The sequence below is a fragment of the Engystomops pustulosus genome, chromosome 6 (genome assembly GCF_040894005.1).
Source record: "Engystomops pustulosus chromosome 6, aEngPut4.maternal, whole genome shotgun sequence".
Lineage (NCBI taxonomy): Eukaryota > Metazoa > Chordata > Amphibia > Anura > Leptodactylidae > Engystomops > Engystomops pustulosus.
Window position 1 is genome coordinate 166,607,206 of NC_092416.1, and position 27,784 is coordinate 166,634,989.

General features: G+C 43.8%; 45 non-coding genes across 45 annotated transcripts; all 45 read right to left on the reverse strand.

Moving 5' to 3' along the window:
• Positions 1 to 941: 941 nt before the first annotated feature.
• TRNAV-CAC (transfer RNA valine (anticodon CAC)) lies at positions 942 to 1,014 on the reverse strand. Its single transcript has one exon. It is a non-coding gene; the product is annotated as a tRNA-Val (tRNA).
• Positions 1,015 to 1,558: 544 nt separating this feature from the next.
• Positions 1,559 to 1,631, reverse strand: TRNAV-AAC (transfer RNA valine (anticodon AAC)). The gene has a single exon. It is a non-coding gene; the product is annotated as a tRNA-Val (tRNA).
• A 146-nt stretch (positions 1,632 to 1,777) lies between these two features.
• Positions 1,778 to 1,850, reverse strand: TRNAV-CAC (transfer RNA valine (anticodon CAC)). The gene has a single exon. It is a non-coding gene; the product is annotated as a tRNA-Val (tRNA).
• Positions 1,851 to 2,394: 544 nt separating this feature from the next.
• TRNAV-AAC (transfer RNA valine (anticodon AAC)) lies at positions 2,395 to 2,467 on the reverse strand. Its single transcript has one exon. It is a non-coding gene; the product is annotated as a tRNA-Val (tRNA).
• A 146-nt stretch (positions 2,468 to 2,613) lies between these two features.
• On the reverse strand, positions 2,614 to 2,686 carry TRNAV-CAC (transfer RNA valine (anticodon CAC)). Its single transcript has one exon. It is a non-coding gene; the product is annotated as a tRNA-Val (tRNA).
• Positions 2,687 to 3,449: 763 nt separating this feature from the next.
• Positions 3,450 to 3,522, reverse strand: TRNAV-CAC (transfer RNA valine (anticodon CAC)). The gene has a single exon. It is a non-coding gene; the product is annotated as a tRNA-Val (tRNA).
• A 545-nt stretch (positions 3,523 to 4,067) lies between these two features.
• TRNAV-AAC (transfer RNA valine (anticodon AAC)) lies at positions 4,068 to 4,140 on the reverse strand. The gene has a single exon. It is a non-coding gene; the product is annotated as a tRNA-Val (tRNA).
• A 764-nt stretch (positions 4,141 to 4,904) lies between these two features.
• TRNAV-AAC (transfer RNA valine (anticodon AAC)) lies at positions 4,905 to 4,977 on the reverse strand. Its single transcript has one exon. It is a non-coding gene; the product is annotated as a tRNA-Val (tRNA).
• Positions 4,978 to 5,123: 146 nt separating this feature from the next.
• Positions 5,124 to 5,196, reverse strand: TRNAV-CAC (transfer RNA valine (anticodon CAC)). Its single transcript has one exon. It is a non-coding gene; the product is annotated as a tRNA-Val (tRNA).
• Positions 5,197 to 5,959: 763 nt separating this feature from the next.
• On the reverse strand, positions 5,960 to 6,032 carry TRNAV-CAC (transfer RNA valine (anticodon CAC)). Its single transcript has one exon. It is a non-coding gene; the product is annotated as a tRNA-Val (tRNA).
• Positions 6,033 to 6,795: 763 nt separating this feature from the next.
• On the reverse strand, positions 6,796 to 6,868 carry TRNAV-CAC (transfer RNA valine (anticodon CAC)). The gene has a single exon. It is a non-coding gene; the product is annotated as a tRNA-Val (tRNA).
• A 545-nt stretch (positions 6,869 to 7,413) lies between these two features.
• TRNAV-AAC (transfer RNA valine (anticodon AAC)) lies at positions 7,414 to 7,486 on the reverse strand. Its single transcript has one exon. It is a non-coding gene; the product is annotated as a tRNA-Val (tRNA).
• Positions 7,487 to 7,632: 146 nt separating this feature from the next.
• On the reverse strand, positions 7,633 to 7,705 carry TRNAV-CAC (transfer RNA valine (anticodon CAC)). The gene has a single exon. It is a non-coding gene; the product is annotated as a tRNA-Val (tRNA).
• Positions 7,706 to 8,249: 544 nt separating this feature from the next.
• TRNAV-AAC (transfer RNA valine (anticodon AAC)) lies at positions 8,250 to 8,322 on the reverse strand. Its single transcript has one exon. It is a non-coding gene; the product is annotated as a tRNA-Val (tRNA).
• A 146-nt stretch (positions 8,323 to 8,468) lies between these two features.
• On the reverse strand, positions 8,469 to 8,541 carry TRNAV-CAC (transfer RNA valine (anticodon CAC)). Its single transcript has one exon. It is a non-coding gene; the product is annotated as a tRNA-Val (tRNA).
• A 544-nt stretch (positions 8,542 to 9,085) lies between these two features.
• On the reverse strand, positions 9,086 to 9,158 carry TRNAV-AAC (transfer RNA valine (anticodon AAC)). Its single transcript has one exon. It is a non-coding gene; the product is annotated as a tRNA-Val (tRNA).
• A 146-nt stretch (positions 9,159 to 9,304) lies between these two features.
• TRNAV-CAC (transfer RNA valine (anticodon CAC)) lies at positions 9,305 to 9,377 on the reverse strand. The gene has a single exon. It is a non-coding gene; the product is annotated as a tRNA-Val (tRNA).
• A 545-nt stretch (positions 9,378 to 9,922) lies between these two features.
• Positions 9,923 to 9,995, reverse strand: TRNAV-AAC (transfer RNA valine (anticodon AAC)). The gene has a single exon. It is a non-coding gene; the product is annotated as a tRNA-Val (tRNA).
• A 146-nt stretch (positions 9,996 to 10,141) lies between these two features.
• TRNAV-CAC (transfer RNA valine (anticodon CAC)) lies at positions 10,142 to 10,214 on the reverse strand. The gene has a single exon. It is a non-coding gene; the product is annotated as a tRNA-Val (tRNA).
• Positions 10,215 to 10,758: 544 nt separating this feature from the next.
• Positions 10,759 to 10,831, reverse strand: TRNAV-AAC (transfer RNA valine (anticodon AAC)). The gene has a single exon. It is a non-coding gene; the product is annotated as a tRNA-Val (tRNA).
• Positions 10,832 to 10,977: 146 nt separating this feature from the next.
• Positions 10,978 to 11,050, reverse strand: TRNAV-CAC (transfer RNA valine (anticodon CAC)). The gene has a single exon. It is a non-coding gene; the product is annotated as a tRNA-Val (tRNA).
• Positions 11,051 to 11,813: 763 nt separating this feature from the next.
• TRNAV-CAC (transfer RNA valine (anticodon CAC)) lies at positions 11,814 to 11,886 on the reverse strand. The gene has a single exon. It is a non-coding gene; the product is annotated as a tRNA-Val (tRNA).
• Positions 11,887 to 12,431: 545 nt separating this feature from the next.
• On the reverse strand, positions 12,432 to 12,504 carry TRNAV-AAC (transfer RNA valine (anticodon AAC)). The gene has a single exon. It is a non-coding gene; the product is annotated as a tRNA-Val (tRNA).
• Positions 12,505 to 12,650: 146 nt separating this feature from the next.
• Positions 12,651 to 12,723, reverse strand: TRNAV-CAC (transfer RNA valine (anticodon CAC)). The gene has a single exon. It is a non-coding gene; the product is annotated as a tRNA-Val (tRNA).
• A 1,381-nt stretch (positions 12,724 to 14,104) lies between these two features.
• TRNAV-AAC (transfer RNA valine (anticodon AAC)) lies at positions 14,105 to 14,177 on the reverse strand. The gene has a single exon. It is a non-coding gene; the product is annotated as a tRNA-Val (tRNA).
• A 146-nt stretch (positions 14,178 to 14,323) lies between these two features.
• On the reverse strand, positions 14,324 to 14,396 carry TRNAV-CAC (transfer RNA valine (anticodon CAC)). The gene has a single exon. It is a non-coding gene; the product is annotated as a tRNA-Val (tRNA).
• Positions 14,397 to 14,940: 544 nt separating this feature from the next.
• On the reverse strand, positions 14,941 to 15,013 carry TRNAV-AAC (transfer RNA valine (anticodon AAC)). The gene has a single exon. It is a non-coding gene; the product is annotated as a tRNA-Val (tRNA).
• A 763-nt stretch (positions 15,014 to 15,776) lies between these two features.
• Positions 15,777 to 15,849, reverse strand: TRNAV-AAC (transfer RNA valine (anticodon AAC)). The gene has a single exon. It is a non-coding gene; the product is annotated as a tRNA-Val (tRNA).
• Positions 15,850 to 15,995: 146 nt separating this feature from the next.
• Positions 15,996 to 16,068, reverse strand: TRNAV-CAC (transfer RNA valine (anticodon CAC)). Its single transcript has one exon. It is a non-coding gene; the product is annotated as a tRNA-Val (tRNA).
• Positions 16,069 to 16,785: 717 nt separating this feature from the next.
• On the reverse strand, positions 16,786 to 16,858 carry TRNAV-AAC (transfer RNA valine (anticodon AAC)). The gene has a single exon. It is a non-coding gene; the product is annotated as a tRNA-Val (tRNA).
• Positions 16,859 to 17,004: 146 nt separating this feature from the next.
• Positions 17,005 to 17,077, reverse strand: TRNAV-CAC (transfer RNA valine (anticodon CAC)). Its single transcript has one exon. It is a non-coding gene; the product is annotated as a tRNA-Val (tRNA).
• A 1,381-nt stretch (positions 17,078 to 18,458) lies between these two features.
• Positions 18,459 to 18,531, reverse strand: TRNAV-AAC (transfer RNA valine (anticodon AAC)). The gene has a single exon. It is a non-coding gene; the product is annotated as a tRNA-Val (tRNA).
• Positions 18,532 to 18,677: 146 nt separating this feature from the next.
• On the reverse strand, positions 18,678 to 18,750 carry TRNAV-CAC (transfer RNA valine (anticodon CAC)). The gene has a single exon. It is a non-coding gene; the product is annotated as a tRNA-Val (tRNA).
• Positions 18,751 to 19,294: 544 nt separating this feature from the next.
• Positions 19,295 to 19,367, reverse strand: TRNAV-AAC (transfer RNA valine (anticodon AAC)). The gene has a single exon. It is a non-coding gene; the product is annotated as a tRNA-Val (tRNA).
• Positions 19,368 to 20,349: 982 nt separating this feature from the next.
• Positions 20,350 to 20,422, reverse strand: TRNAV-CAC (transfer RNA valine (anticodon CAC)). Its single transcript has one exon. It is a non-coding gene; the product is annotated as a tRNA-Val (tRNA).
• A 764-nt stretch (positions 20,423 to 21,186) lies between these two features.
• On the reverse strand, positions 21,187 to 21,259 carry TRNAV-CAC (transfer RNA valine (anticodon CAC)). Its single transcript has one exon. It is a non-coding gene; the product is annotated as a tRNA-Val (tRNA).
• A 544-nt stretch (positions 21,260 to 21,803) lies between these two features.
• On the reverse strand, positions 21,804 to 21,876 carry TRNAV-AAC (transfer RNA valine (anticodon AAC)). Its single transcript has one exon. It is a non-coding gene; the product is annotated as a tRNA-Val (tRNA).
• A 982-nt stretch (positions 21,877 to 22,858) lies between these two features.
• On the reverse strand, positions 22,859 to 22,931 carry TRNAV-CAC (transfer RNA valine (anticodon CAC)). Its single transcript has one exon. It is a non-coding gene; the product is annotated as a tRNA-Val (tRNA).
• Positions 22,932 to 23,695: 764 nt separating this feature from the next.
• On the reverse strand, positions 23,696 to 23,768 carry TRNAV-CAC (transfer RNA valine (anticodon CAC)). The gene has a single exon. It is a non-coding gene; the product is annotated as a tRNA-Val (tRNA).
• Positions 23,769 to 24,312: 544 nt separating this feature from the next.
• TRNAV-AAC (transfer RNA valine (anticodon AAC)) lies at positions 24,313 to 24,385 on the reverse strand. Its single transcript has one exon. It is a non-coding gene; the product is annotated as a tRNA-Val (tRNA).
• A 764-nt stretch (positions 24,386 to 25,149) lies between these two features.
• On the reverse strand, positions 25,150 to 25,222 carry TRNAV-AAC (transfer RNA valine (anticodon AAC)). Its single transcript has one exon. It is a non-coding gene; the product is annotated as a tRNA-Val (tRNA).
• A 146-nt stretch (positions 25,223 to 25,368) lies between these two features.
• TRNAV-CAC (transfer RNA valine (anticodon CAC)) lies at positions 25,369 to 25,441 on the reverse strand. Its single transcript has one exon. It is a non-coding gene; the product is annotated as a tRNA-Val (tRNA).
• Positions 25,442 to 26,205: 764 nt separating this feature from the next.
• On the reverse strand, positions 26,206 to 26,278 carry TRNAV-CAC (transfer RNA valine (anticodon CAC)). The gene has a single exon. It is a non-coding gene; the product is annotated as a tRNA-Val (tRNA).
• Positions 26,279 to 26,823: 545 nt separating this feature from the next.
• TRNAV-AAC (transfer RNA valine (anticodon AAC)) lies at positions 26,824 to 26,896 on the reverse strand. The gene has a single exon. It is a non-coding gene; the product is annotated as a tRNA-Val (tRNA).
• A 146-nt stretch (positions 26,897 to 27,042) lies between these two features.
• On the reverse strand, positions 27,043 to 27,115 carry TRNAV-CAC (transfer RNA valine (anticodon CAC)). Its single transcript has one exon. It is a non-coding gene; the product is annotated as a tRNA-Val (tRNA).
• Positions 27,116 to 27,784: the final 669 nt, after the last annotated feature.

The following is a 27,784-nucleotide window of genomic DNA, read 5'->3' on the forward strand; positions in this document are numbered from 1 at the left end:
CACGGAGACATGGGGCACGGAGACATGGGCACGGAGAGCAGCGGGGCACGGAGACATGGGGCACGGAGACATGGGCACGGAGAGCAGCGGGCACGGAGAGCAGCGGGGCACGGAGACATGGGGCACGGAGACATGGGGCACGGAGACATGGGCACGGAGAGCAGCGGGGCACGGAGACATGGGGCACGGAGACATGGGCACGGAGAGCAGCGGGGCACGGAGAGCAGCGGGGCACGGAGAGCAGCGGGGCACGGAGAGCAGCGGGGCACGGAGACATGGGGCACGGAGACATGGGGCACGGAGACATGGGCACGGAGAGCAGCGGGGCACGGAGAGCAGCGGGGCACGGAGAGCAGCGGGGCACGGAGAGCAGCGGGGCACGGGACAGCGTATCTCCCGACAAGTAAGCAGATGTGCAGAACATCTGTAATCTATTCTTCACTGTGTTTTTCATTTAAATGATCTTGTGTTCACTGTTTTTATTCTATTCCTCACTGTTCTTCACATCTGTTAACTTGTCGGGAGATAACATACGCGCGGAACAGTGAAGAATAGATTGCAGATGTTTGCATACATCTGCTAACTTATCAGAAGACATTCTTTTTCAATTAATTAACACATTTTATTCCCGAACCATGGTCCCTTTGAAAAATGCTCGAGTCTCCCATTGACTTCAATGGGGCTCGTTATTCGAGACGAGCACTCGAGCATCTGGAAAAGTTCGTCTCGAATAACGAGCACTCGAGCATTTTAGTGCTCGCTCATCTCTAGTGATAACCACTACACTACAGAAACACGTTGACTGCTCACTTCTAGACCTTTGAGTACAGCAGACTAGATGGAGAACACTGAGCGCAGTAATAACTGGCAGCTACTTTGGAGGAAAAGACACAATGAAAAAAGATTTCTCTCTCTTGTGTCTTCAAAAGTAGAACATCTCATGTTTCTGCCCGGTTTCGAACCGGGGACCTTTCGCGTGTGAGGCGAACGTGATAACCACTACACTACAGAAACCCGATGAAAACACCTCAACTGGTCTTTAGACGCAAACAAAACCAAATTTATAAACCAACGCAAGGAATGTTGAGTCATTCAAAAGTCGCAAAACGCGTTTCTGATTGGTTCCAAACGACACTCCCACCTTGTCTCGAACTGGGCACCGTCGACAATTGTGGCAAATGTGATGTCCACTTCACTACAGAAACTCAACGGTTTTCAAACAGGGACTTTCACGCGTTAGGCAAAAGTGAAAACCCCTACTCTTGAAAAACTGTTTAAAAAACTGAAGCCGTCCTTACAGGCAAACAGAACTAATGTAAAGAGAAATGCAAGGGCTTTCTTCTCTCGTCATCTAAAAGTGAATGTCACTCGGGAATATTTTGTTACTGCCCCATAGCAAAAGCAACCCCTGCGTCATTTTCTGTTCTGTTTAAATCAGTGGTTCTTTTGCATATGAAGCAAACTCTTAGTGGCAGGTATGAGTGGCATCTACCGTGGCGGGAAAGACACGACGAAACAAGATTTTTTTTCCGATTCCTTAAAAAAAGAGACAGTCTCTTGTTTCTGCCCGGTTTCGAACCGGGGACCTTTCGCGTGTTAGGCGAACGTGATAACCACTACACTACAGAAACACGTTGACTGCTCACTTCTAGACTTTTGAGTACAGCAGACTAGATGGAGAACACTGAGCGCAGTAATAACTGGCAGCTACTTTGGAGGAAAAGACACAATGAAAAAAGATTTCTCTCTCTTGTGTCTTCAAAAGTAGAACATCTCATGTTTCTGCCCGGTTTTGAACCAGGGACCTTTCGCGTGTGAGGCGAACGTGATAACCACTACACTACAGAAACCCGATGAAAACACCTCAACTGGTCTTTAGACGCAAACAAAACCAAATTTATAAACCAACGCGAGGAATGTTGAGTCATTCAAAAGTCGCAAAACGCGTTTCTGATTGGTTCCAAACGACACTCCCACCTTGTCTCGAACTGGGCACCGTCGACAATTGTGGCAAATGTGATGTCCACTTCACTACAGAAACTCAACGGTTTTCAAACAGGGACTTTCACGCGTTAGGCAAAAGTGAAAACCCCTACTCTTGAAAAACTGTTTAAAAAACTGAAGCCGTCCATACAGGCAAACAAAACTAATGTAAAGAGAAATGCAAGGGCTTTCTTCTCTCGTCATCTAAAAGTGAATGTCACTCGGGAATATTTTGTTACTGCCCCATAGCAAAAGCAACCCCTGCGTCATTTTCTGTTCTGTTTAAATCAGTGGTTCTTTTGCATATGAAGCAAACTCTTAGTGGCAGGTATGAGTGGCATCTACCGTGGCGGGAAAGACACGACGAAACAAGATTTTTTTTCCGATTCCTTAAAGAAGGAGACAGTCTCTTGTTTCTGCCCGGTTTCGAACCGGGGACCTTTCGCGTGTTAGGCGAACGTGATAACCACTACACTACAGAAACACGTTGACTGCTCACTTCTAGACCTTTGAGTACAGCAGACTAGATGGAGAACACTGAGCGCAGTAATAACTGGCAGCTACTTTGGAGGAAAAGACACAATGAAAAAAGATTTCTCTCTCTTGTGTCTTCAAAAGTAGAACATCTCATGTTTCTGCCCGGTTTCGAACCGGGGACCTTTCGCGTGTGAGGCGAACGTGATAACCACTACACTACAGAAACCCGATGAAAACACCTCAACTGGTCTTTAGACGCAAACAAAACCAAATTTATAAACCAACGCAAGGAATGTTGAGTCATTCAAAAGTCGCAAAACGCGTTTCTGATTGGTTCCAAACGACACTCCCACCTTGTCTCGAACTGGGCACCGTCGACAATTGTGGCAAATGTGATGTCCACTTCACTACAGAAACTCAACGGTTTTCAAACAGGGACTTTCACGCGTTAGGCAAAAGTGAAAACCCCTACTCTTGAAAAACTGTTTAAAAAACTGAAGCCGTCCTTACAGGCAAACAAAACTAATGTAAAGAGAAATGCAAGGGCTTTCTTCTCTCGTCATCTAAAAGTGAATGTCACTCGGGAATATTTTGTTACTGCCCCATAGCAAAAGCAACCCCTGCGTCATTTTCTGTTCTGTTTAAATCAGTGGTTCTTTTGCATATGAAGCAAACTCTTAGTGGCAGGTATGAGTGGCATCTACCGTGGCGGGAAAGACACGACGAAACAAGATTTTTTTTCCGATTCCTTAAAAAAAGAGACAGTCTCTTGTTTCTGCCCGGTTTCAAACCGGGGACCTTTCGCGTGTTAGGCGAACGTGATAACCACTACACTACAGAAACACGTTGACTGCTCACTTCTAGACTTTTGAGTACAGCAGACTAGATGGAGAACACTGAGCGCAGTAATAACTGGCAGCTACTTTGGAGGAAAAGACACAATGAAAAAAGATTTCTCTCTCTTGTGTCTTCAAAAGTAGAACATCTCATGTTTCTGCCCGGTTTTGAACCAGGGACCTTTCGCGTGTGAGGCGAACGTGATAACCACTACACTACAGAAACCCGATGAAAACACCTCAACTGGTCTTTAGACGCAAACAAAACCAAATTTATAAACCAACGCGAGGAATGTTGAGTCATTCAAAAGTCGCAAAACGCGTTTCTGATTGGTTCCAAACGACACTCCCACCTTGTCTCGAACTGGGCACCGTCGACAATTGTGGCAAATGTGATGTCCACTTCACTACAGAAACTCAACGGTTTTCAAACAGGGACTTTCACGCGTTAGGCAAAAGTGAAAACCCCTACTCTTGAAAAACTGTTTAAAAAACTGAAGCCGTCCTTACAGGCAAACAAAACTAATGTAAAGAGAAATGCAAGGGCTTTCTTCTCTCGTCATCTAAAAGTGAATGTCACTCGGGAATATTTTGTTACTGCCCCATAGCAAAAGCAACCCCTGCGTCATTTTCTGTTCTGTTTAAATCAGTGGTTCTTTTGCATATGAAGCAAACTCTTAGTGGCAGGTATGAGTGGCATCTACCGTGGCGGGAAAGACACGACGAAACAAGATTTTTCTTTCCGATTCCTTAAAAAAAGAGACAGTCTCTTGTTTCTGCCCGGTTTCGAACCGGGGACCTTTCGCGTGTTAGGCGAACATGATAACCACTACACTACAGAAACACGTTGACTGCTCACTTCTAGACCTTTGAGTACAGCAGACTAGATGGAGAACACTGAGCGCAGTAATAACTGGCAGCTACTTTGGAGGAAAAGACACAATGAAAAAAGATTTCTCTCTCTTGTGTCTTCAAAAGTAGAACATCTCATGTTTCTGCACGGTTTCGAACCGGGGACCTTTCGCGTGTGAGGCGAACGTGATAACCACTACACTACAGAAACCCGATGAAAACACCTCAACTGGTCTTTAGACGCAAACAAAACCAAATTTATAAACCAACGCGAGGAATGTTGAGTCATTCAAAAGTCGCAAAACGCGTTTCTGATTGGTTCCAAACGACACTCCCACCTTGTCTCGAACTGGGCACCGTCGACAATTGTGGCAAATGTGATGTCCACTTCACTACAGAAACTCAACGGTTTTCAAACAGGGACTTTCACGCGTTAGGCAAAAGTGAAAACCCCTACTCTTGAAAAACTGTTTAAAAAACTGAAGCCGTCCTTACAGGCAAACAAAACTAATGTAAAGAGAGATGCAAGGGCTTTCTTCTCTCGTCATCTAAAAGTGAATGTCACTCGGGAATATTTTGTTACTGCCCCATAGCAAAAGCAACCCCTGCGTCATTTTCTGTTCTGTTTAAATCAGTGGTTCTTTTGCATATGAAGCAAACTCTTAGTGGCAGGTATGTGTGGCATCTACCGTGGTGGGAAAGACACGACGAAACAAGATTTTTCTTTCCGATTCCTTAAAAAAAGAGACAGTCTCTTGTTTCTGCCCGGTTTCGAACCGGGGACCTTTCGCGTGTTAGGCGAACGTGATAACCACTACACTACAGAAACACGTTGACTGCTCACTTCTAGACTTTTGAGTACAGCAGACTAGATGGAGAACACTGAGAGCAGTAATAACTGGCAGCTACTTTGGAGGAAAAGACACAATGAAAAAAGATTTCTCTCTCTTGTGTCTTCAAAAGTAGAACATCTCATGTTTCTGCCCGGTTTCGAACCAGGGACCTTTCGCGTGTGAGGCGAACGTGATAACCACTACACTACAGAAACCCGATGAAAACACCTCAACTGGTCTTTAGACGCAAACAAAACCAAATTTATAAACCAACGCGAGGAATGTTGAGTCATTCAAAAGTCGCAAAACGCGTTTCTGATTGGTTCCAAACGACACTCCCACCTTGTCTCGAACTGGGCACCGTCGACAATTGTGGCAAATGTGATGTCCACTTCACTACAGAAACTCAACGGTTTTCAAACAGGGACTTTCACGCGTTAGGCAAAAGTGAAAACCCCTACTCTTGAAAAACTGTTTAAAAAACTGAAGCCGTCCTTACAGGCAAACAAAACTAATGTAAAGAGAAATGCAAGGGCTTTCTTCTCTCGTCATCTAAAAGTGAATGTCACTCGGGAATATTTTGTTACTGCCCCATAGCAAAAGCAACCCCTGCGTCATTTTCTGTTCTGTTTAAATCAGTGGTTCTTTTGCATATGAAGCAAACTCTTAGTGGCAGGTATGAGTGGCATCTACCGTGGCGGGAAAGACACAACGAAACAAGATTTTTTTTCCGATTCCTTAAAAAAGGAGACAGTCTCTTGTTTCTGCCCGGTTTCGAACCGGGGACCTTTCGCGTGTTAGGCAAACGTGATAACCACTACACTACAGAAACACGTTGACTGCTCACTTCTAGACCTTTGAGTACAGCAGACTAGATGGAGAACACTGAGCGCAGTAATAACTGGCAGCTACTTTGGAGGAAAAGACACAATGAAAAAAGATTTCTCTCTCTTGTGTCTTCAAAAGTAGAACATCTCATGTTTCTGCCCGGTTTCGAACCGGGGACCTTTCGCGTGTGAGGCGAACGTGATAACCACTACACTACAGAAACCCGACGAAAACACCTCAACTGGTCTTTAGACGCAAACAAAACCAAATTTATAAACCAACGCAAGGAATGTTGAGTCATTCAAAAGTCGCAAAACGCGTTTCTGATTGGTTCCAAACGACACTCCCACCTTGTCTCGAACTGGGCACCGTCGACAATTGTGGCAAATGTGATGTCCACTTCACTACAGAAACTCAACGGTTTTCAAACAGGGACTTTCACGCGTTAGGCAAAAGTGAAAACCCCTACTCTTGAAAAACTGTTTAAAAAACTGAAGCCGTCCTTACAGGCAAACAAAACTAATGTAAAGAGAAATGCAAGGGCTTTCTTCTCTCGTCATCTAAAAGTGAATGTCACTCGGGAATATTTTGTTACTGCCCCATAGCAAAAGCAACCCCTGCGTCATTTTCTGTTCTGTTTAAATCAGTGGTTCTTTTGCATATGAAGCAAACTCTTAGTGGCAGGTATGAGTGGCATCTACCGTGGCGGGAAAGACACGACGAAACAAGATTTTTTTTCCGATTCCTTAAATAAAGAGACAGTCTCTTGTTTCTGCCCGGTTTCAAACCGGGGACCTTTCGCGTGTTAGGCGAACGTGATAACCACTACACTACAGAAACACGTTGACTGCTCACTTCTAGACTTTTGAGTACAGCAGACTAGATGGAGAACACTGAGCGCAGTAATAACTGGCAGCTACTTTGGAGGAAAAGACACAATGAAAAAAGATTTCTCTCTCTTGTGTCTTCAAAAGTAGAACATCTCATGTTTCTGCCCGGTTTTGAACCAGGGACCTTTCGCGTGTGAGGCGAACGTGATAACCACTACACTACAGAAACCCGATGAAAACACCTCAACTGGTCTTTAGACGCAAACAAAACCAAATTTATAAACCAACACGAGGAATGTTGAGTCATTCAAAAGTCGCAAAACGTGTTTCTGATTGGTTCCAAACGACACTCCCACCTTGTCTCGAACTGGGCACCGTCGACAATTGTGGCAAATGTGATGTCCACTTCACTACAGAAACTCAACGGTTTTCAAACAGGGACTTTCACGCGTTAGGCAAAAGTGAAAACCCCTACTCTTGAAAAACTGTTTAAAAAACTGAAGCCGTCCTTACAGGCAAACAAAACTAATGTAAAGAGAGATGCAAGGGCTTTCTTCTCTCGTCATCTAAAAGTGAATGTCACTCGGGAATATTTTGTTACTGCCCCATAGCAAAAGCAACCCCTGCGTCATTTTCTGTTCTGTTTAAATCAGTGGTTCTTTTGCATATGAAGCAAACTCTTAGTGGCAGGTATGTGTGGCATCTACCGTGGTGGGAAAGACACGACGAAACAAGATTTTTCTTTCCGATTCCTTAAAAAAAGAGACAGTCTCTTGTTTCTGCCCGGTTTCGAACCGGGGACCTTTCGCGTGTTAGGCGAACGTGATAACCACTACACTACAGAAACACGTTGACTGCTCACTTCTAGACCTTTGAGTACAGCAGACTAGATGGAGAACACTGAGCGCAGTAATAACTGGCAGCTACTTTGGAGGAAAAGACACAATGAAAAAAGATTTCTCTCTCTTGTGTCTTCAAAAGTAGAACATCTCATGTTTCTGCCCGGTTTCGAACCGGGGACCTTTCGCGTGTGAGGCGAACGTGATAACCACTACACTACAGAAACCCGATGAAAACACCTCCACTGGTCTTTAGACGCAAACAAAACCAAATTTATAAACCAACGCAAGGAATGTTGAGTCATTCAAAAGTCGCAAAACGCGTTTCTGATTGGTTCCAAACGACACTCCCACCTTGTCTCGAACTGGGCACCGTCGACAATTGTGGCAAATGTGATGTCCACTTCACTACAGAAACTCAACGGTTTTCAAACAGGGACTTTCACGCGTTAGGCAAAAGTGAAAACCCCTACTCTTGAAAAACTGTTTAAAAAACTGAAGCCGTCCTTACAGGCAAACAGAACTAATGTAAAGAGAAATGCAAGGGCTTTCTTCTCTCGTCATCTAAAAGTGAATGTCACTCGGGAATATTTTGTTACTGCCCCATAGCAAAAGCAACCCCTGCGTCATTTTCTGTTCTGTTTAAATCAGTGGTTCTTTTGCATATGAAGCAAACTCTTAGTGGCAGGTATGAGTGGCATCTACCGTGGCGGGAAAGACACGACGAAACAAGATTTTTTTTCCGATTCCTTAAAAAAAGAGACAGTCTCTTGTTTCTGCCCGGTTTCGAACCGGGGACCTTTCGCGTGTTAGGCGAACGTGATAACCACTACACTACAGAAACACGTTGACTGCTCACTTCTAGACTTTTGAGTACAGCAGACTAGATGGAGAACACTGAGCGCAGTAATAACTGGCAGCTACTTTGGAGGAAAAGACACAATGAAAAAAGATTTCTCTCTCTTGTGTCTTCAAAAGTAGAACATCTCATGTTTCTGCCCGGTTTTGAACCAGGGACCTTTCGCGTGTGAGGCGAACGTGATAACCACTACACTACAGAAACCCGATGAAAACACCTCAACTGGTCTTTAGACGCAAACAAAACCAAATTTATAAACCAACGCGAGGAATGTTGAGTCATTCAAAAGTCGCAAAACGCGTTTCTGATTGGTTCCAAACGACACTCCCACCTTGTCTCGAACTGGGCACCGTCGACAATTGTGGCAAATGTGATGTCCACTTCACTACAGAAACTCAACGGTTTTCAAACAGGGACTTTCACGCGTTAGGCAAAAGTGAAAACCCCTACTCTTGAAAAACTGTTTAAAAAACTGAAGCCGTCCTTACAGGCAAACAAAACTAATGTAAAGAGAAATGCAAGAACTTTCTTCTCTCGTCATCTAAAAGTGAATGTCACTCGGGAATATTTTGTTACTGCCCCATAGCAAAAGCAACCCCTGCGTCATTTTCTGTTCTGTTTAAATCAGTGGTTCTTTTGCATATGAAGCAAACTCTTAGTGGCAGGTATGAGTGGCATCTACCGTGGCGGGAAAGACACGACGAAACAAGATTTTTTTTCCGATTCCTTAAAAAAGGAGACAGTCTCTTGTTTCTGCCCGGTTTCGAACCGGGGACCTTTCGCGTGTTAGGCGAACGTGATAACCACTACACTACAGAAACACGTTGACTGCTCACTTCTAGACTTTTGAGTACAGCAGACTAGATGGAGAACACTGAGCGCAGTAATAACTGGCAGCTACTTTGGAGGAAAAGACACAATGAAAAAAGATTTCTCTCTCTTGTGTCTTCAAAAGTAGAACATCTCATGTTTCTGCCCGGTTTTGAACCAGGGACCTTTCGCGTGTGAGGCGAACGTGATAACCACTACACTACAGAAACCCGATGAAAACACCTCAACTGGTCTTTAGACGCAAACAAAACCAAATTTATAAACCAACGCGAGGAATGTTGAGTCATTCAAAAGTCGCAAAACGCGTTTCTGATTGGTTCCAAACGACACTCCCACCTTGTCTCGAACTGGGCACCGTCGACAATTGTGGCAAATGTGATGTCCACTTCACTACAGAAACTCAACGGTTTTCAAACAGGGACTTTCACGCGTTAGGCAAAAGTGAAAACCCCTACTCTTGAAAAACTGTTTAAAAAACTGAAGCCGTCCTTACAGGCAAACAAAACTAATGTAAAGAGAGATGCAAGGGCTTTCTTCTCTCGTCATCTAAAAGTGAATGTCACTCGGGAATATTTTGTTACTGCCCCATAGCAAAAGCAACCCCTGCGTCATTTTCTGTTCTGTTTAAATCAGTGGTTCTTTTGCATATGAAGCAAACTCTTAGTGGCAGGTATGTGTGGCATCTACCGTGGTGGGAAAGACACGACGAAACAAGATTTTTCTTTCCGATTCCTTAAAAAAAGAGATAGTCTCTTGTTTCTGCCCGGTTTCGAACCGGGGACCTTTCGCGTGTTAGGCGAACGTGATAACCACTACACTACAGAAACACGTTGACTGCTCACTTCTAGACCTTTGAGTACAGCAGACTAGATGGAGAACACTGAGCGCAGTAATAACTGGCAGCTACTTTGGAGGAAAAGACACAATGAAAAAAGATTTCTCTCTCTTGTGTCTTCAAAAGTAGAACATCTCATGTTTCTGCCCGGTTTCGAACCAGGGACCTTTCGCGTGTGAGGCGAACGTGATAACCACTACACTACAGAAACCCGATGAAAACAACTCAACTGGTCTTTAGACGCAAACAAAACCAAATTTATAAACCAACGCGAGGAATGTTGAGTCATTCAAAAGTCGCAAAACGCGTTTCTGATTGGTTCCAAACGACACTCCCACCTTGTCTCGAACTGGGCACCGTCGACAATTGTGGCAAATGTGATGTCCACTTCACTACAGAAACTCAACGGTTTTCAAACAGGGACTTTCACGCGTTAGGCAAAAGTGAAAACCCCTACTCTTGAAAAACTGTTTAAAAAACTGAAGCCGTCCTTACAGGCAAACAAAACTAATGTAAAGAGAAATGCAAGGGCTTTCTTCTCTCGTCATCTAAAAGTGAATGTCACTCGGGAATATTTTGTTACTGCCCCATAGCAAAAGCAACCCCTGCGTCATTTTCTGTTCTGTTTAAATCAGTGGTTCTTTTGCATATGAAGCAAACTCTTAGTGGCAGGTATGAGTGGCATCTACCGTGGCGGGAAAGACACGACGAAACAAGATTTTTTTTCCGATTCCTTAAAAAAGGAGACAGTCTCTTGTTTCTGCCCGGTTTCGAACCGGGGACCTTTCGCGTGTTAGGCGAACGTGATAACCACTACACTACAGAAACACGTTGACTGCTCACTTCTAGACCTTTGAGTACAGCAGACTAGATGGAGAAGACTGAGCGCAGTAATAACTGGCAGCTACTTTGGAGGAAAAGACACAATGAAAAAAGATTTCTCTCTCTTGTGTCTTCAAAAGTAGAACATCTCATGTTTCTGCCCGGTTTCGAACCAGGGACCTTTCGCGTGTGAGGCGAACGTGATAACCACTACACTACAGAAACCCGATGAAAACACCTCAACTGGTCTTTAGACGCAAACAAAACCAAATTTATAAACCAACGCAAGGAATGTTGAGTCATTCAAAAGTCGCAAAACGCGTTTCTGATTGGTTCCAAACGACACTCCCACCTTGTCTCGAACTGGGCACCGTCGACAATTGTGGCAAATGTGATGTCCACTTCACTACAGAAACTCAACGGTTTTCAAACAGGGACTTTCACGCGTTAGGCAAAAGTGAAAACCCCTACTCTTGAAAAACTGTTTAAAAAACTGAAGCCGTCCTTACAGGCAAACAAAACTAATGTAAAGAGAAATGCAAGGGCTTTCTTCTCTCGTCATCTAAAAGTGAATGTCACTCGGGAATATTTTGTTACTGCCCCATAGCAAAAGCAACCCCTGCGTCATTTTCTGTTCTGTTTAAATCAGTGGTTCTTTTGCATATGAAGCAAACTCTTAGTGGCAGGTATGAGTGGCATCTACCGTGGCGGGAAAGACACGACGAAACAAGATTTTTTTTCCGATTCCTTAAAAAAAGAGACAGTCTCTTGTTTCTGCCCGGTTTAGAACCGGGGACCTTTCGCGTGTTAGGTGAACGTGATAACCACTACACTACAGAAACACGTTGACTGCTCACTTCTAGACTTTTGAGTACAGCAGACTAGATGGAGAACACTGAGCGCAGTAATAACTGGCAGCTACTTTGGAGGAAAAGACACAATGAAAAAATATTTCTCTCTCTTGTGTCTTCAAAAGTAGAACATCTCATGTTTCTGCCCGGTTTTGAACCAGGGACCTTTCGCGTGTGAGGCGAACGTGATAACCACTACACTACAGAAACCCGATGAAAACACCTCAACTGGTCTTTAGACGCAAACAAAACCAAATTTATAAACCAACGCGAGGAATGTTGAGTCATTCAAAAGTCGCAAAACGCGTTTCTGATTGGTTCCAAACGACACTCCCACCTTGTCTCGAACTGGGCACCGTCGACAATTGTGGCAAATGTGATGTCCACTTCACTACAGAAACTCAACGGTTTTCAAACAGGGACTTTCACGCGTTAGGCAAAAGTGAAAACCCCTACTCTTGAAAAACTGTTTAAAAAACTGAAGCCGTCCTTACAGGCAAACAAAACTAATGTAAAGAGAGATGCAAGGGCTTTCTTCTCTCGTCATCTAAAAGTGAATGTCACTCGGGAATATTTTGTTACTGCCCCATAGCAAAAGCAACCCCTGCGTCATTTTCTGTTCTGTTTAAATCAGTGGTTCTTTTGCATATGAAGCAAACTCTTAGTGGCAGGTATGTGTGGCATCTACCGTGGTGGGAAAGACACGACGAAACAAGATTTTTCTTTCCGATTCCTTAAAAAAAGAGACAGTCTCTTGTTTCTGCCCGGTTTCGAACCGGGGACCTTTCGCATGTTAGGCGAACGTGATAACCACTACACTACAGAAACACGTTGACTGCTCACTTCTAGACCTTTGAGTACAGCAGACTAGATGGAGAACACTGAGCGCAGTAATAACTGGCAGCTACTTTGGAGGAAAAGACACAATGAAAAAAGATTTCTCTCTCTTGTGTCTTCAAAAGTAGAACATCTCATGTTTCTGCCCGGTTTCGAACCGGGGACCTTTCGCGTGTGAGGCGAACGTGATAACCACTACACTACAGAAACCCGATGAAAACACCTCAACTGGTCTTTAGACGCAAACAAAACCAAATTTATAAACCAACGCAAGGAATGTTGAGTCATTCAAAAGTCGCAAAACGCGTTTCTGATTGGTTCCAAACGACACTCCCACCTTGTCTCGAACTGGGCACCGTCGACAATTGTGGCAAATGTGATGTCCACTTCACTACAGAAACTCAACGGTTTTCAAACAGGGACTTTCACGCGTTAGGCAAAAGTGAAAACCCCTACTCTTGAAAAACTGTTTAAAAAACTGAAGCCGTCCTTACAGGCAAACAAAACTAATGTAAAGAGAAATGCAAGGGCTTTCTTCTCTCGTCATCTAAAAGTGAATGTCACTCGGGAATATTTTGTTACTGCCCCATAGCAAAAGCAACCCCTGCGTCATTTTCTGTTCTGTTTAAATCAGTGGTTCTTTTGCATATGAAGCAAACTCTTAGTGGCAGGTATGAGTGGCATCTACCGTGGCGGGAAAGACACGACGAAACAAGATTTTTTTTCCGATTCCTTAAATAAAGAGACAGTCTCTTGTTTCTGCCCGGTTTCAAACCGGGGACCTTTCGCGTGTTAGGCGAACGTGATAACCACTACACTACAGAAACACGTTGACTGCTCACTTCTAGACTTTTGAGTACAGCAGACTAGATGGAGAACACTGAGCGCAGTAATAACTGGCAGCTACTTTGGAGGAAAAGACACAATGAAAAAAGATTTCTCTCTCTTGTGTCTTCAAAAGTAGAACATCTCATGTTTCTGCCCGGTTTTGAACCAGGGACCTTTCGCGTGTGAGGCGAACGTGATAACCACTACACTACAGAAACCCGATGAAAACACCTCAACTGGTCTTTAGACGCAAACAAAACCAAATTTATAAACCAACGCGAGGAATGTTGAGTCATTCAAAAGTCGCAAAACGTGTTTCTGATTGGTTCCAAACGACACTCCCACCTTGTCTCGAACTGGGCACCGTCGACAATTGTGGCAAATGTGATGTCCACTTCACTACAGAAACTCAACGGTTTTCAAACAGGGACTTTCACGCGTTAGGCAAAAGTGAAAACCCCTACTCTTGAAAAACTGTTTAAAAAACTGAAGCCGTCCTTACAGGCAAACAAAACTAATGTAAAGAGAGATGCAAGGGCTTTCTTCTCTCGTCATCTAAAAGTGAATGTCACTCGGGAATATTTTGTTACTGCCCCATAGCAAAAGCAACCCCTGCGTCATTTTCTGTTCTGTTTAAATCAGTGGTTCTTTTGCATATGAAGCAAACTCTTAGTGGCAGGTATGTGTGGCATCTACCGTGGTGGGAAAGACACGACGAAACAAGATTTTTCTTTCCGATTCCTTAAAAAAAGAGACAGTCTCTTGTTTCTGCCCGGTTTCGAACCGGGGACCTTTCGCGTGTTAGGCGAACGTGATAACCACTACACTACAGAAACACGTTGACTGCTCACTTCTAGACCTTTGAGTACAGCAGACTAGATGGAGAACACTGAGCGCAGTAATAACTGGCAGCTACTTTGGAGGAAAAGACACAATGAAAAAAGATTTCTCTCTCTTGTGTCTTCAAAAGTAGAACATCTCATGTTTCTGCCCGGTTTCGAACCGGGGACCTTTCGCGTGTGAGGCGAACGTGATAACCACTACACTACAGAAACCCGATGAAAACACCTCCACTGGTCTTTAGACGCAAACAAAACCAAATTTATAAACCAACGCAAGGAATGTTGAGTCATTCAAAAGTCGCAAAACGCGTTTCTGATTGGTTCCAAACGACACTCCCACCTTGTCTCGAACTGGGCACCGTCGACAATTGTGGCAAATGTGATGTCCACTTCACTACAGAAACTCAACGGTTTTCAAACAGGGACTTTCACGCGTTAGGCAAAAGTGAAAACCCCTACTCTTGAAAAACTGTTTAAAAAACTGAAGCCGTCCTTACAGGCAAACAGAACTAATGTAAAGAGAAATGCAAGGGCTTTCTTCTCTCGTCATCTAAAAGTGAATGTCACTCGGGAATATTTTGTTACTGCCCCATAGCAAAAGCAACCCCTGCGTCATTTTCTGTTCTGTTTAAATCAGTGGTTCTTTTGCATATGAAGCAAACTCTTAGTGGCAGGTATGAGTGGCATCTACCGTGGCGGGAAAGACACGACGAAACAAGATTTTTTTTCCGATTCCTTAAAAAAAGAGACAGTCTCTTGTTTCTGCCCGGTTTCGAACCGGGGACCTTTCGCGTGTTAGGCGAACGTGATAACCACTACACTACAGAAACACGTTGACTGCTCACTTCTAGACTTTTGAGTACAGCAGACTAGATGGAGAACACTGAGCGCAGTAATAACTGGCAGCTACTTTGGAGGAAAAGACACAATGAAAAAAGATTTCTCTCTCTTGTGTCTTCAAAAGTAGAACATCTCATGTTTCTGCCCGGTTTTGAACCAGGGACCTTTCGCGTGTGAGGCGAACGTGATAACCACTACACTACAGAAACCCGATGAAAACACCTCAACTGGTCTTTAGACGCAAACAAAACCAAATTTATAAACCAACGCGAGGAATGTTGAGTCATTCAAAAGTCGCAAAACGCGTTTCTGATTGGTTCCAAACGACACTCCCACCTTGTCTCGAACTGGGCACCGTCGACAATTGTGGCAAATGTGATGTCCACTTCACTACAGAAACTCAACGGTTTTCAAACAGGGACTTTCACGCGTTAGGCAAAAGTGAAAACCCCTACTCTTGAAAAACTGTTTAAAAAACTGAAGCCGTCCTTACAGGCAAACAAAACTAATGTAAAGAGAAATGCAAGAACTTTCTTCTCTCGTCATCTAAAAGTGAATGTCACTCGGGAATATTTTGTTACTGCCCCATAGCAAAAGCAACCCCTGCGTCATTTTCTGTTCTGTTTAAATCAGTGGTTCTTTTGCATATGAAGCAAACTCTTAGTGGCAGGTATGAGTGGCATCTACCGTGGCGGGAAAGACACGACGAAACAAGATTTTTTTTCCGATTCCTTAAAAAAGGAGACAGTCTCTTGTTTCTGCCCGGTTTCGAACCGGGGACCTTTCGCGTGTTAGGCGAACGTGATAACCACTACACTACAGAAACACGTTGACTGCTCACTTCTAGACCTTTGAGTACAGCAGACTAGATGGAGAACACTGAGCGCAGTAATAACTGGCAGCTACTTTGGAGGAAAAGACACAATGAAAAAAGATTTCTCTCTCTTGTGTCTTCAAAAGTAGAACATCTCATGTTTCTGCCCGGTTTCGAACCGGGGACCTTTCGCGTGTGAGGCGAACGTGATAACCACTACACTACAGAAACCCGATGAAAACACCTCAACTGGTCTTTAGACGCAAACAAAACCAAATTTATAAACCAACGCAAGGAATGTTGAGTCATTCAAAAGTCGCAAAACGCGTTTCTGATTGGTTCCAAACGACACTCCCACCTTGTCTCGAACTGGGCACCGTCGACAATTGTGGCAAATGTGATGTCCACTTCACTACAGAAACTCAACGGTTTTCAAACAGGGACTTTCACGCGTTAGGCAAAAGTGAAAACCCCTACTCTTGAAAAACTGTTAAAAAAACTGAAGCCGTCCTTACAGGCAAACAAAACTAATGTAAAGAGAAATGCAAGGGCTTTCTTCTCTCGTCATCTAAAAGTGAATGTCACTCGGGAATATTTTGTTACTGCCCCATAGCAAAAGCAACCCCTGCGTCATTTTCTGTTCTGTTTAAATCAGTGGTTCTTTTGCATATGAAGCAAACTCTTAGTGGCAGGTATGAGTGGCATGTAAAGAGAAATGCAAGGGCTTTCTTCTCTCGTCATCTAAAAGTGAATGTCACTCGGGAATATTTTGTTACTGCCCCATAGCAAAAGCAACCCCTGCGTCATTTTCTGTTCTGTTTAAATCAGTGGTTCTTTTGCATATGAAGCAAACTCTTAGTGGCAGGTATGAGTGGCATCTACCGTGGCGGGAAAGACACGACGAAACAAGATTTTTTTTCCGATTCCTTAAAAAAGGAGACAGTCTCTTGTTTCTGCCCGGTTTCGAACCGGGGACCTTTCGCGTGTTAGGCGAACGTGATAACCACTACACTACAGAAACACGTTGACTGCTCACTTCTAGACCTTTGAGTACAGCAGACTAGATGGAGAAGACTGAGCGCAGTAATAACTGGCAGCTACTTTGGAGGAAAAGACACAATGAAAAAAGATTTCTCTCTCTTGTGTCTTCAAAAGTAGAACATCTCATGTTTCTGCCCGGTTTCGAACCAGGGACCTTTCGCGTGTGAGGCGAACGTGATAACCACTACACTACAGAAACCCGATGAAAACACCTCAACTGGTCTTTAGACGCAAACAAAACCAAATTTATAAACCAACGCAAGGAATGTTGAGTCATTCAAAAGTCGCAAAACGCGTTTCTGATTGGTTCCAAACGACACTCCCACCTTGTCTCGAACTGGGCACCGTCGACAATTGTGGCAAATGTGATGTCCACTTCACTACAGAAACTCAACGGTTTTCAAACAGGGACTTTCACGCGTTAGGCAAAAGTGAAAACCCCTACTCTTGAAAAACTGTTTAAAAAACTGAAGCCGTCCTTACAGGCAAACAAAACTAATGTAAAGAGAAATGCAAGGGCTTTCTTCTCTCGTCATCTAAAAGTGAATGTCACTCGGGAATATTTTGTTACTGCCCCATAGCAAAAGCAACCCCTGCGTCATTTTCTGTTCTGTTTAAATCAGTGGTTCTTTTGCATATGAAGCAAACTCTTAGTGGCAGGTATGAGTGGCATCTACCGTGGCGGGAAAGACACGACGAAACAAGATTTTTTTTCCGATTCCTTAAAAAAAGAGACAGTCTCTTGTTTCTGCCCGGTTTAGAACCGGGGACCTTTCGCGTGTTAGGTGAACGTGATAACCACTACACTACAGAAACACGTTGACTGCTCACTTCTAGACTTTTGAGTACAGCAGACTAGATGGAGAACACTGAGCGCAGTAATAACTGGCAGCTACTTTGGAGGAAAAGACACAATGAAAAAATATTTCTCTCTCTTGTGTCTTCAAAAGTAGAACATCTCATGTTTCTGCCCGGTTTTGAACCAGGGACCTTTCGCGTGTGAGGCGAACGTGATAACCACTACACTACAGAAACCCGATGACAACACCTCAACTGGTCTTTAGACGCAAACAAAACCAAATTTATAAACCAACGCGAGGAATGTTGAGTCATTCAAAAGTCGCAAAACGCGTTTCTGATTGGTTCCAAACGACACTCCCACCTTGTCTCGAACTGGGCACCGTCGACAATTGTGGCAAATGTGATGTCCACTTCACTACAGAAACTCAACGGTTTTCAAACAGGGACTTTCACGCGTTAGGCAAAAGTGAAAACCCCTACTCTTGAAAAACTGTTTAAAAAACTGAAGCCGTCCTTACAGGCAAACAAAACTAATGTAAAGAGAGATGCAAGGGCTTTCTTCTCTCGTCATCTAAAAGTGAATGTCACTCGGGAATATTTTGTTACTGCCCCATAGCAAAAGCAACCCCTGCGTCATTTTCTGTTCTGTTTAAATCAGTGGTTCTTTTGCATATGAAGCAAACTCTTAGTGGCAGGTATGTGTGGCATCTACCGTGGTGGGAAAGACACGACGAAACAAGATTTTTCTTTCCGATTCCTTAAAAAAAGAGACAGTCTCTTGTTTCTGCCCGGTTTCGAACCGGGGACCTTTCGCATGTTAGGCGAACGTGATAACCACTACACTACAGAAACACGTTGACTGCTCACTTCTAGACCTTTGAGTACAGCAGACTAGATGGAGAACACTGAGCGCAGTAATAACTGGCAGCTACTTTGGAGGAAAAGACACAATGAAAAAAGATTTCTCTCTCTTGTGTCTTCAAAAGTAGAACATCTCATGTTTCTGCCCGGTTTCGAACCGGGGACCTTTCGCGTGTGAGGCGAACGTGATAACCACTACACTACAGAAACCCGATGAAAACACCTCAACTGGTCTTTAGACGCAAACAAAACCAAATTTATAAACCAACGCAAGGAATGTTGAGTCATTCAAAAGTCGCAAAACGCGTTTCTGATTGGTTCCAAACGACACTCCCACCTTGTCTCGAACTGGGCACCGTCGACAATTGTGGCAAATGTGATGTCCACTTCACTACAGAAACTCAACGGTTTTCAAACAGGGACTTTCACGCGTTAGGCAAAAGTGAAAACCCCTACTCTTGAAAAACTGTTTAAAAAACTGAAGCCGTCCTTACAGGCAAACAGAACTAATGTAAAGAGAAATGCAAGGGCTTTCTTCTCTCGTCATCTAAAAGTGAATGTCACTCGGGAATATTTTGTTACTGCCCCATAGCAAAAGCAACCCCTGCGTCATTTTCTGTTCTGTTTAAATCAGTGGTTCTTTTGCATATGAAGCAAACTCTTAGTGGCAGGTATGAGTGGCATCTACCGTGGCGGGAAAGACACGACGAAACAAGATTTTTTTTCAGATTCCTTAAAAAAAGAGACAGTCTCTTGTTTCTGCCCGGTTTCGAACCGGGGACCTTTCGCGTGTTAGGCGAACGTGATAACCACTACACTACAGAAACACGTTGACTGCTCACTTCTAGACTTTTGAGTACAGCAGACTAGATGGAGAACACTGAGCGCAGTAATAACTGGCAGCTACTTTGGAGGAAAAGACACAATGAAAAAAGATTTCTCTCTCTTGTGTCTTCAAAAGTAGAACATCTCATGTTTCTGCCCGGTTTTGAACCAGGGACCTTTCGCGTGTGAGGCGAACGTGATAACCACTACACTACAGAAACCCGATGAAAACACCTCAACTGGTCTTTAGACGCAAACAAAACCAAATTTATAAACCAACGCGAGGAATGTTGAGTCATTCAAAAGTCGCAAAACGCGTTTCTGATTGGTTCCAAACGACACTCCCACCTTGTCTCGAACTGGGCACCGTCGACAATTGTGGCAAATGTGATGTCCACTTCACTACAGAAACTCAACGGTTTTCAAACAGGGACTTTCACGCGTTAGGCAAAAGTGAAAACCCCTACTCTTGAAAAACTGTTTAAAAAACTGAAGCCGTCCTTACAGGCAAACAAAACTAATGTAAAGAGAAATGCAAGGGCTTTCTTCTCTCGTCATCTAAAAGTGAATGTCACTCGGGAATATTTTGTTACTGCCCCATAGCAAAAGCAACCCCTGCGTCATTTTCTGTTCTGTTTAAATCAGTGGTTCTTTTGCATATGAAGCAAACTCTTAGTGGCAGGTATGAGTGGCATCTACCGTGGCGGGAAAGACACGACGAAACAAGATTTTTCTTTCCGATTCCTTAAAAAAAGAGACAGTCTCTTGTTTCTGCCCGGTTTCGAACCGGGGACCTTCGCGTGTTAGGCGAACGTGATAACCACTACACTACAGAAACACGTTGACTGCTCACTTCTAGACCTTTGAGTACAGCAGACTAGATGGAGAACACTGAGCGCAGTAATAACTGGCAGCTACTTTGGAGGAAAAGACACAATGAAAAAAGATTTCTCTCTCTTGTGTCTTCAAAAGTAGAACATCTCATGTTTCTGCCCGGTTTCGAACCAGGGACCTTTCGCGTGTGAGGCGAACGTGATAACCACTACACTACAGAAACCCGATGAAAACACCTCCACTGGTCTTTAGACACAAACAAAACCAAATTTATAAACCAACGCGAGGAATGTTGAGTCATTCAAAAGTCGCAAAACGCGTTTCTGATTGGTTCCAAACGACACTCCCACCTTGTCTCGAACTGGGCACCGTCGACAATTGTGGCAAATGTGATGTCCACTTCACTACAGAAACTCAACGGTTTTCAAACAGGGACTTTCACGCGTTAGGCAAAAGTGAAAACCCCTACTCTTGAAAAACTGTTTAAAAAACTGAAGCCGTCCTTACAGGCAAACAAAACTAATGTAAAGAGAGATGCAAGGGCTTTCTTCTCTCGTCATCTAAAAGTGAATGTCACTCGGGAATATTTTGTTACTGCCCCATAGCAAAAGCAACCCCTGCGTCATTTTCTGTTCTGTTTAAATCAGTGGTTCTTTTGCATATGAAGCAAACTCTTAGTGGCAGGTATGTGTGGCATCTACCGTGGTGGGAAAGACACGACGAAACAAGATTTTTCTTTCCGATTCCTTAAAAAAAGAAACAGTCTCTTGTTTCTGCCCGGTTTCGAACGGGGGACCTTTCGCGTGTTAGGCGAACGTGATAACCACTACACTACAGAAACACGTTGACTGCTCACTTCTAGACCTTTGAGTACAGCAGACTAGATGGAGAACACTGAGCGCAGTAATAACTGGCAGCTACTTTGGAGGAAAAGACACAATGAAAAAAGATTTCTCTCTCTTGTGTCTTCAAAAGTAGAACATCTCATGTTTCTGCCCGGTTTCGAACCGGGGACCTTTCGCATGTGAGGCGAACGTGATAACCACTACACTACAGAAACCCGATGAAAACACCTCAACTGGTCTTTAGACGCAAACAAAACCAAATTTATAAACCAACGCGAGGAATGTTGAGTCATTCAAAAGTCGCAAAACGCGTTTCTGATTGGTTCCAAACGACACTCCCACCTTGTCTCGAACTGGGCACCGTCGACAATTGTGGCAAATGTGATGTCCACTTCACTACAGAAACTCAACGGTTTTCAAACAGGGACTTTCACGCGTTAGGCAAAAGTGAAAACCCCTACTCTTGAAAAACTGTTTAAAAAACTGAAGCCGTCCTTACAGGCAAACAAAACTAATGTAAAGAGAAATGCAAGGGCTTTCTTCTCTCGTCATCTAAAAGTGAATGTCACTCGGGAATATTTTGTTACTGCCCCATAGCAAAAGCAACCCCTGCGTCATTTTCTGTTCTGTTTAAATCAGTGGTTCTTTTGCATATGAAGCAAACTCTTAGTGGCAGGTATGAGTGGCATCTACCGTGGCGGGAAAGACACGACGAAACAAGATTTTTTTTCAGATTCCTTAAAAAAAGAGACAGTCTCTTGTTTCTGCCCGGTTTCGAACCGGGGACCTTTCGCGTGTTAGGCGAACGTGATAACCACTACACTACAGAAACACGTTGACTGCTCACTTCTAGACTTTTGAGTACAGCAGACTAGATGGAGAACACTGAGCGCAGTAATAACTGGCAGCTACTTTGGAGGAAAAGACACAATGAAAAAAGATTTCTCTCTCTTGTGTCTTCAAAAGTAGAACATCTCATGTTTCTGCCCGGTTTTGAACCAGGGACCTTTCGCGTGTGAGGCGAACGTGATAACCACTACACTACAGAAACCCGATGAAAACACCTCAACTGGTCTTTAGACGCAAACAAAACCAAATTTATAAACCAACGCGAGGAATGTTGAGTCATTCAAAAGTCGCAAAACGCGTTTCTGATTGGTTCCAAACGACACTCCCACCTTGTCTCGAACTGGGCACCGTCGACAATTGTGGCAAATGTGATGTCCACTTCACTACAGAAACTCAACGGTTTTCAAACAGGGACTTTCACGCGTTAGGCAAAAGTGAAAACCCCTACTCTTGAAAAACTGTTTAAAAAACTGAAGCCGTCCTTACAGGCAAACAAAACTAATGTAAAGAGAAATGCAAGGGCTTTCTTCTCTCGTCATCTAAAAGTGAATGTCACTCGGGAATATTTTGTTACTGCCCCATAGCAAAAGCAACCCCTGCGTCATTTTCTGTTCTGTTTAAATCAGTGGTTCTTTTGCATATGAAGCAAACTCTTAGTGGCAGGTATGAGTGGCATCTACCGTGGCGGAAAAGACACGACGAAACAAGATTTTTCTTTCCGATTCCTTAAAAAAAGAGACAGTCTCTTGTTTCTGCCCGGTTTCGAACCGGGGACCTTCGCGTGTTAGGCGAACGTGATAACCACTACACTACAGAAACACGTTGACTGCTCACTTCTAGACCTTTGAGTACAGCAGACTAGATGGAGAACACTGAGCGCAGTAATAACTGGCAGCTACTTTGGAGGAAAAGACACAATGAAAAAAGATTTCTCTCTCTTGTGTCTTCAAAAGTAGAACATCTCATGTTTCTGCCCGGTTTCGAACCAGGGACCTTTCGCGTGTGAGGCGAACGTGATAACCACTACACTACAGAAACCCGATGAAAACACCTCCACTGGTCTTTAGACACAAACAAAACCAAATTTATAAACCAACGCGAGGAATGTTGAGTCATTCAAAAGTCGCAAAACGCGTTTCTGATTGGTTCCAAACGACACTCCCACCTTGTCTCGAACTGGGCACCGTCGACAATTGTGGCAAATGTGATGTCCACTTCACTACAGAAACTCAACGGTTTTCAAACAGGGACTTTCACGCGTTAGGCAAAAGTGAAAACCCCTACTCTTGAAAAACTGTTTAAAAAACTGAAGCCGTCCTTACAGGCAAACAAAACTAATGTAAAGAGAGATGCAAGGGCTTTCTTCTCTCGTCATCTAAAAGTGAATGTCACTCGGGAATATTTTGTTACTGCCCCATAGCAAAAGCAACCCCTGCGTCATTTTCTGTTCTGTTTAAATCAGTGGTTCTTTTGCATATGAAGCAAACTCTTAGTGGCAGGTATGTGTGGCATCTACCGTGGTGGGAAAGACACGACGAAACAAGATTTTTCTTTCCGATTCCTTAAAAAAAGAAACAGTCTCTTGTTTCTGCCCGGTTTCGAACGGGGGACCTTTCGCGTGTTAGGCGAACGTGATAACCACTACACTACAGAAACACGTTGACTGCTCACTTCTAGACCTTTGAGTACAGCAGACTAGATGGAGAACACTGAGCGCAGTAATAACTGGCAGCTACTTTGGAGGAAAAGACACAATGAAAAAAGATTTCTCTCTCTTGTGTCTTCAAAAGTAGAACATCTCATGTTTCTGCCCGGTTTCGAACCGGGGACCTTTCGCATGTGAGGCGAACGTGATAACCACTACACTACAGAAACCCGATGAAAACACCTCAACTGGTCTTTAGACGCAAACAAAACCAAATTTATAAACCAACGCGAGGAATGTTGAGTCATTCAAAAGTCGCAAAACGCGTTTCTGATTGGTTCCAAACGACACTCCCACCTTGTCTCGAACTGGGCACCGTCGACAATTGTGGCAAATGTGATGTCCACTTCACTACAGAAACTCAACGGTTTTCAAACAGGGACTTTCACGCGTTAGGCAAAAGTGAAAACCCCTACTCTTGAAAAACTGTTTAAAAAACTGAAGCCGTCCTTACAGGCAAACAAAACTAATGTAAAGAGAAATGCAAGGGCTTTCTTCTCTCGTCATCTAAAAGTGAATGTCACTCGGGAATATTTTGTTACTGCCCCATAGCAAAAGCAACCCCTGCGTCATTTTCTGTTCTGTTTAAATCAGTGGTTCTTTTGCATATGAAGCAAACTCTTAGTGGCAGGTATGAGTGGCATCTACCGTGGCGGGAAAGACACGACGAAACAAGATTTTTTTTCAGATTCCTTAAAAAAAGAGACAGTCTCTTGTTTCTGCCCGGTTTCGAACCGGGGACCTTTCGCGTGTTAGGCGAACGTGATAACCACTACACTACAGAAACACGTTGACTGCTCACTTCTAGACTTTTGAGTACAGCAGACTAGATGGAGAACACTGAGCGCAGTAATAACTGGCAGCTACTTTGGAGGAAAAGACACAATGAAAAAAGATTTCTCTCTCTTGTGTCTTCAAAAGTAGAACATCTCATGTTTCTGCCCGGTTTTGAACCAGGGACCTTTCGCGTGTGAGGCGAACGTGATAACCACTACACTACAGAAACCCGATGAAAACACCTCAACTGGTCTTTAGACGCAAACAAAACCAAATTTATAAACCAACGCGAGGAATGTTGAGTCATTCAAAAGTCGCAAAACGCGTTTCTGATTGGTTCCAAACGACACTCCCACCTTGTCTCGAACTGGGCACCGTCGACAATTGTGGCAAATGTGATGTCCACTTCACTACAGAAACTCAACGGTTTTCAAACAGGGACTTTCACGCGTTAGGCAAAAGTGAAAACCCCTACTCTTGAAAAACTGTTTAAAAAACTGAAGCCGTCCTTACAGGCAAACAAAACTAATGTAAAGAGAAATGCAAGGGCTTTCTTCTCTCGTCATCTAAAAGTGAATGTCACTCGGGAATATTTTGTTACTGCCCCATAGCAAAAGCAACCCCTGCGTCATTTTCTGTTCTGTTTAAATCAGTGGTTCTTTTGCATATGAAGCAAACTCTTAGTGGCAGGTATGAGTGGCATCTACCGTGGCGGGAAAGACACGACGAAACAAGATTTTTCTTTCCGATTCCTTAAAAAAAGAGACAGTCTCTTGTTTCTGCCCGGTTTCGAACCGGGGACCTTTCGCGTGTTAGGCGAACGTGATAACCACTACACTACAGAAACACGTTGACTGCTCACTTCTAGACCTTTGAGTACAGCAGACTAGATGGAGAACACTGAGCGCAGTAATAACTGGCAGCTACTTTGGAGGAAAAGACACAATGAAAAAAGATTTCTCTCTCTTGTGTCTTCAAAAGTAGAACATCTCATGTTTCTGCCCGGTTTCGAACCAGGGACCTTTCGCGTGTGAGGCGAACGTGATAACCACTACACTACAGAAACCCGATGAAAACACCTCCACTGGTCTTTAGACACAAACAAAACCAAATTTATAAACCAACGCGAGGAATGTTGAGTCATTCAAAAGTCGCAAAACGCGTTTCTGATTGGTTCCAAACGACACTCCCACCTTGTCTCGAACTGGGCACCGTCGACAATTGTGGCAAATGTGATGTCCACTTCACTACAGAAACTCAACGGTTTTCAAACAGGGACTTTCACGCGTTAGGCAAAAGTGAAAACCCCTACTCTTGAAAAACTGTTTAAAAAACTGAAGCCGTCCTTACAGGCAAACAAAACTAATGTAAAGAGAGATGCAAGGGCTTTCTTCTCTCGTCATCTAAAAGTGAATGTCACTCGGGAATATTTTGTTACTGCCCCATAGCAAAAGCAACCCCTGCGTCATTTTCTGTTCTGTTTAAATCAGTGGTTCTTTTGCATATGAAGCAAACTCTTAGTGGCAGGTATGTGTGGCATCTACCGTGGTGGGAAAGACACGACGAAACAAGATTTTTCTTTCCGATTCCTTAAAAAAAGAAACAGTCTCTTGTTTCTGCCCGGTTTCGAACGGGGGACCTTTCGCGTGTTAGGCGAACGTGATAACCACTACACTACAGAAACACGTTGACTGCTCACTTCTAGACCTTTGAGTACAGCAGACTAGATGGAGAACACTGAGCGCAGTAATAACTGGCAGCTACTTTGGAGGAAAAGACACAATGAAAAAAGATTTCTCTCTCTTGTGTCTTCAAAAGTAGAACATCTCATGTTTCTGCCCGGTTTCGAACCGGGGACCTTTCGCGTGTGAGGCGAACGTGATAACCACTACACTACAGAAACCCGATGAAAACACCTCAACTGGTCTTTAGACGCAAACAAAACCAAATTTATAAACCAACGCGAGGAATGTTGAGTCATTCAAAAGTCGCAAAACGCGTTTCTGATTGGTTCCAAACGACACTCCCACCTTGTCTCGAACTGGGCACCGTCGACAATTGTGGCAAATGTGATGTCCACTTCACTACAGAAACTCAACGGTTTTCAAACAGGGACTTTCACGCGTTAGGCAAAAGTGAAAACCCCTACTCTTGAAAAACTGTTTAAAAAACTGAAGCCGTCCTTACAGGCAAACAAAACTAATGTAAAGAGAGATGCAAGGGCTTTCTTCTCTCGTCATCTAAAAGTGAATGTCACTCGGGAATATTTTGTTACTGCCCCATAGCAAAAGCAACCCCTGCGTCATTTTCTGTTCTGTTTAAATCAGTGGTTCTTTTGCATATGAAGCAAACTCTTAGTGGCAGGTATGAGTGGCATTTACCGTGGCGGGAAAGACACGACGAAAGAAGATTTTTCTTTCCGATTCCTTAAAAAAAGAGACAGTCTCTTGTTTCTGCCCGGTTTCGAACCGGGGACCTTTCGCGTGTTAGGCGAACGTGATAACCACTACACTACAGAAACACGTTGACTGCTCACTTCTAGACCTTTGAGTACAGCAGACTAGATGGAGAACACTGAGCGCAGTAATAACTGGCAGCTACTTTGGAGGAAAAGACACAATGAAAAAAGATTTCTCTCTCTTGTGTCTTCAAAAGTAGAACATCTCATGTTTCTGCCCGGTTTCGAACCGGGGACCTTTCGCGTGTGAGGCGAACGTGATAACCACTACACTACAGAAACCCGATGAAAACACCTCAACTGGTCTTTAGACGCAAACAAAACCAAATTTATAAACCAACGCGAGGAATGTTGAGTCATTCAAAAGTCGCAAAACGCGTTTCTGATTGGTTCCAAACGACACTCCCACCTTGTCTCGAACTGGGCACCGTCGACAATTGTGGCAAATGTGATGTCCACTTCACTACAGAAACTCAACGGTTTTCAAACAGGGACTTTCACGCGTTAGGCAAAACTGAAAACCCCTACTCTTGAAAAACTGTTTAAAAAACTGAAGCCGTCCTTACAGGCAAACAAAACTAATGTAAAGATAGATGCAAGGGCTTTCTTCTCTCGTCATCTAAAAGTGAATGTCACTCGGGAATATTTTGTTACTGCCCCACAGCAAAAGCAACCCCTGCGTCATTTTCTGTTCTGTTTAAATCAGTGGTTCTTTTGCATATGAAGCAAACTCTTAGTGGCAGGTATGAGTGGCATCTACCGTGGCGGGAAAGACACGACGAAACAAGATTTTTCTTTCCGATTCCTTAAAAAAAGAGACAGTCCCTTGTTTCAGCCCGGTTTCGAACCGGGGTCCTTTCGCGTGTTAGGTGAACGTGATAACCACTACACTACAGAAACACGTTGACTGCTCACTTCTAGACCTTTGAGTACAGCAGACTAGATGGAGAG